The following is a 6,000-nucleotide window of genomic DNA, read 5'->3' on the forward strand; positions in this document are numbered from 1 at the left end:
CCAGCTAATTTTTTTATTTTTAGTAGAGACGGGGTTTCACCATGTTGGCCAGGCTGGTCTCAAACTCCTGACCTCAGGTGATTCACCCACCTTGGCCTCCCAAAGTGCTGGAATTACAGGCGTGAGCCACTCTGTCTGGTCCTTGGATTTTTTAAATGTCCTAAATATGTGGCTCCTAATCTTTAAAAAAATAATGAAGGATGAATCAAGCATTATAGGGGAAAAAAAGCTTGAAATATGACATGTAATGGGATGTTTTTCACGAGTATAAAGTTTTATTTTGTCTATTTGGATGAAAACTCCAAAATGCCACAGGAATGATCATAAAAGGAAACTTCTATAAATTCACCATTAAATGCCTATGAAATAATCTTTTCTTAAAAATCAATGGTAGAATCGGCCGGGCGCGGTGGCTCAAGCCTGTAATCCCAGCACTTTGGGAGGCCGAGACGGGCGGATCACGAGGTCAGGAGATCGAGACCATCCTGGCTAACACAGTGAAACCCCGTCTCTACTAAAAATACAAAAAACTAGCCAGGCGAGGTGGCGGGCGCCTGTAGTCCCAGCTACTCGGGAGGCAGGAGAATGGCGTAAACCTGGGAGGCAGAGCTTGCAGCGAGCTGACATCCGGCCACTGCACTCCAGCCCCAGCGGCAGAGCAAGACTCTGTCTCAAAAAAAAAAAATCAATGGTAGTAATAAGGGATGACTTAAATATTTATTTGCTTATGCCCATAACATCATATTAAATTTAAGATAAGGGCCGGGTGCGGTGGCTCACGCCTGTAATCCTAGCACTTTGGGAGGCCGGGGTGGGTGAATTGCTTGAGTTCAGGAGTTCAAGACCAGCCTGGGCAACATGGTGAAACCCCATCTCTACTAAAATACAAAAAATTAGCTGGGCGTGATGGCACACGCCTGTAATCCCAGCTACTAGGGAGGCTGAGACAGGAGAATCACTTGAACCTGGGAGGCAGATGTTGCAGTGAGCCGAGATTGTGCCATTGCACTCCAGCCTGGGTGACAGAGTGAGACTCTGTCTCAAAATAAATAAATTAATTAATTAATTTAAGATAAAAGGGCCGGGTGCGGTGGCTCACACCTGTAATCCCAGCACTTTGGGAAGCTGACGTGGGTGGATCACGTGAGGTCAGGAGTTTGAGACAAGCCTGGCCAACATGGCGAAATCCCGTCTCTACTAAAAATACAAAAATTTGCTGGGCGTGGTGGTGGGCACTTGTAAGCCCAGTTACTCAGAAGGCTGAGGCAGGAAAATCACTTGAACCCGGGAGGCAGAGGTTGCAGTGAGCCAAGATCGTGCCACTGCATTCCAGCCTGGGTGACAAGAGCAAAATTCTGTCTCAAAAAAAAAAAAAAAAAAAAAAAAATTAAGACATGAACGTGGTCTTATCATTAGTCACAAAATTAAACTGTGCAAGACAATTATAATTTTGCCTAGCCTCATAGTGAATAATTTTCCCCTTATTGTTTTGTTAAATATCAGTCTACATGTAATTAAGATTAGACTTACTCCTGCAAGAGAACCTACACAATAGCCCTTTGTTGTGTTGGTGTGATGGGATGCCAGGAGAGACCAAATGTCCTTGGTTTGGTTTTTGGGGTCAAAAATGCCCATATTACTAAACAACTTAAGGTCTCAGGGTAAAATGAAAATCTGGGAGGAGATAATTTAGTAAGCTCTTATTAGTGCTAATACCTGAGTACAAATTAGTGAGTTAGGTAAGTTTATCATGTCCTGAAGAAAGTTGGAAGCATGTTGTTAAATTGTGATTGGGAGGGAAAAGGAAGGGTGAGAAAGGTGTATGGGTAGTAGGCTGCCTGTTGGAGGCCAGATCAAGAGTGGGGCACTCACTGTGTCTTTGGAGAAATAGAAAGAGGGATCTGAGTGAGATGTGAAACTTTTAATCTAGGACTACCTGTGCTCAAGAAGTTAAACATTTTATTTTATTTTTATTTTGAGACGGTCTCACTCTGTCGCCCAGGCTGGAGTGCAATGGTGTGATCTTGGCTCACTGCAACCTCCACCTCCTGGGTTCAAGCGATTCTTCTGCTTCAGCTTCCCAAGTAGCTCGGACTACAGGTGCACCCCACCACGTCCAGCTAATTTTTGTAGTTTGTTTGTTTGTTTGTTTTGAGACAGAGTCTTGCTCTGTCACCTAAGCTGGAGTGCAGTGGTGCGATCTCGGCTCACTGCAACCTCTACCTCCCAGGTTCAAGCGATTCTTGTGCCTCAGCCTCCTGAGTACCTGGGATTACAGGTTCCCGCCACCACACCCAGTTAATTTCTGTATTTTTAGTAGAGACGGGGTTCTACCATGTTGGCCAGGCTGATCTGGAACTCCTGACCTCAGGTGATCCAATCACCTCGGCCTCCCAAAGTGCTGAGATTACAGTAATTTTTGCATTTTTAGTAGAGATGAGGTTTTGCCATGTTGGCCAGGCTGCTCTCGAACTCCTGGCCTCAACTGATCCACCCGTCTCGAAGTTAAACATTTTAAATATCTTCTGAAAACCTAACAACCTAACAGTTCTCTGGGAGAAATGACTCTGTGATCAATTCTGTGCTTCGGGAAAAGAGCAGCCTCCTGTGAAAGTTATCTGAGGTGGAGTTTTATGCATTTACACATGTCAAAATATATGTTCCTTCATAGAGCCCACTCTAGGAAAATTTATACAAACCTGTCAATCATCTTGTTCTCCAGACTTTTTTTTTTTTTTTTTTTAAACCCCCTCTCTTTGGCAAAACCAACCATTTGAATTTTCATTCAGTGCCAAGCAGATGATTGATTTTATTTTTTTAGAGACAGGGTCTTACTCTGTCACCCAGGCTAGAGTGCTGTGGCATGATCATAGCTCACTGCAGCCTTGAACTCCCAGGCTCAAGTGATCCTCCCTCCTCAGCCTCCTCCTGAGCAGCTGGGACACAGGCATGTGACACCACACTCGGCTACAGGCAGGTGATTTAAATGAGTGAATCAGTCTGGGTGTGACTGTGTATAGATTGTGTAAGTATTAATGCCCTGAAAAAGCTCATGTAAATGAATTCATCGATGTCAAACTTACTATTTTTCAAATATTTGCTCAATTTTTTTCCCCCATCACTCTATGTGTGAAACAAAACACAACTGTGGGGTGGATTTTGTGCATTCATCCCTGGCTTGTGAACTGTGGATTAAGGGACCAAAGAGCCACAGCTTCTGCTTTGGGAACAGTGGGAAAGGCACAATAATTTTAGCACAGTGTGGAAAATGTTATGAGAGTGATATGTGTGTTTAAATTCTATGATCCATTATTACAATGACTCTCACACATACATCAACTCCCTTGTGTCTTTCTCTTGACAAACATGTATCCTCTTTAAATTCAACTCTCCCACCTGCTCTACAGCTCCATCCAAGCAGGCTGATGAAGCTAGAGAAAAACGACCATGATGTGATGACTGACCCCACTTTAAGTGAACCCATCGTGCTGCCTGGAAATCTTCCTGTACACCTCTAGTTTACGTATTCTTCTGTTTTCTTAGATGACTATTTCATACTTTCAAGTCGTTCACCAACATTTTCACAGTTCTTCTCTCAGCCTCACGCTCAGGTGATAGGCTTTCTTCATTTTGAAAATTGAAGCAAGAGGGCATCTATCCCCACATATATTCACTACTTGCTTCTCTGGTCTTCTACTCGGCCTTCCATCCTGCTGTTACTATGCATTAACTGTCCATGCTTCTTTTTTTCTTGGTTTGAGACATCCAGGCTGGAGTACAGTGGTGCAATCTCAGCTCACTGCAACCTCCGTCTCCAGGGCTCAAGTGATCCTCCCATCTCAGCACCCCAAGTAGCTGGGATCACAGGCACATGCCACCATCTGGCTAATTATTTTTATTTGTATTTTTTTGAGACAGAGTCTTGCTCTGTAGCCCAGGCTGGAGTGCAGTGGCTCAATCTTGTCTTACTGGGACCTCTACCTCCCAGTTCCAGCAATTCTCCTGCCTCAGCCTCCCGAGTAGCTGGGATTACAGGTGCCCACCAGCATGCCCAGATAATTTTTGTAGTTTTAGTAGAGACAGAGTTTTACCATCTTGACCAGGCTGGTCTTGAACTCCTGACCTCAGATGATCTGCCCGCCTCAGCCTCCCAAAGTGCTAGGATTATAGGCCACCACTTCCAGTTATGCTTCTTTTTAAGGCCAGTTCTCCCATTTTGTGCTAGATCCCACATTTTTTACTTATTCAAAGATGTTATTTGAGCAATTTCCTTTCTTCTTCTGTATTATCAAATATTCCCTCTCTACTGACTCATTATCAACAGCAAACAAATGTTTAAAGACACACACACACACCCCTCACTATCCCTTCCAATTAATTAATTATTTTTATTTATTTATTTATTTATTTGAGATGTAGTCTCACTCTGTTGCCCACACTGGAATGCAGTTGTGCAATCTCAGCTCACTGTAACCTCTCTCCCGGGTTCAAGCAATTTTCCTGCCTCAGCCTCCCAAGTAGCTGGGATTACAGGTATGTTCAACCATGCCCAGCTAACTTTTGTGTTTTTTAGTAGAGACGGGGTTTTACCATATTGGACAGGCTGGTCTCGAACTCCTGACCTCATGATCTGCCCTCCTCGGCCTCCCAAAGTGTTAGGATTACAGGTGTGAGCCACCGTGCCCGGCCCCCTTTCAATTAATTTCTACATTCTCTGCTTCCCTCTCCCATTCTCTCTTGAACCCTCTCTCATCATCAAAATGCTATCAAAACTACCTTGTGGAGGTCAGTAATAAACTCCACATTGTAAATCCACAATGTGACAAATGTTTTGACACATAATTACGCCCTCTTGGAAATACTTTCTTCCCTTGGTTTCCAGCATACCACACTCCTCTGATTTTCCTCCTCCCTCTTCTTCTGGGGTATCCTTGGCTAGGTTCCTCAAATACTAGCCACTGCAAAATTGCTCCTGGTTGTAAGAAGGCCTAAATGTCATAACAAAGTTTGCTGTTTATTAGATGTTATGACATTTAGACATTCTTACAGTTAGTTATTAAATGTTTTTCTCTTCACTATCTCCGCTCACAGTGATCAATGAGATCACTGATGACCTCTTCCAGTCTTAGGGCCTTAAATACCATCTATACATCCATCACTTGAACACTATTTTCAGCCTAGACATCTCCCAGGAACTCCAGATTCATCAATTCAAAAGCTTACTCTACAATTGCATTTGGATGTCTTAACGAATACCTCAGACTGATTCACGTAACCCACTCAATATTATGAGCTGAGTTTTGTCCCTCACAATTCATACGTAAAGCCCAAACTCCCAGTACTTCAGGATGCGAGATTTAGAAATATTTGGAGACAGGGTCTTTTAAAAAGGTGAGTAAGTTAAAATGAGGCCCTTAGGGTGGACCCTAATCCAGCCTGACTGGTGTCCTTCTAAGAGGAGGAAGTTTGGACACACAAAAAGGAGATACAAGGGGTTTGTGAGCACAGAGGAAGAAAGGAGGTGGCCGTCTGAGAGCCAAGGAGAGAGGCTCCAGAAGAAACCAAACTTGTTGATACCTCCTTGGACTTCTAGCCTCCAGAACTATGAGAAAATAAATTTCGCTGTGTCATCCAGGCTGGAGTGCAGTGGCACGATCTCAACTCACTGCAAGCTCCGCCTCCCGGGTTCACGCCATTCTCCTGCCTCAGCCTCCCGAGTAGCTGGGACTACAGGTGCCTGCCACCACGCCTGGCTAATTTTTTGTATTTTTAGTACAGACAGTGTTTCACCATGTTAGCCGGGATGGTTTCGATCTCCTGACCTCATGATCCGCCGCCCTTGGCCTCCCAAGGTGCTGGAATTACAGGCGTGAGCCACTGTGCCCGGCCAATTTCTATTGTTTATGCCACCCAATCTGTGGGACTTTGTTATGGTAGTTCACTAAACTCTTACATGTATTTAACAAAAAGATATTGGCATTTCTACCCAAATTTGTTCCT

This window comes from Theropithecus gelada, chromosome 11, assembly GCF_003255815.1.
Source record: "Theropithecus gelada isolate Dixy chromosome 11, Tgel_1.0, whole genome shotgun sequence".
Classification (NCBI taxonomy): domain Eukaryota; kingdom Metazoa; phylum Chordata; class Mammalia; order Primates; family Cercopithecidae; genus Theropithecus; species Theropithecus gelada.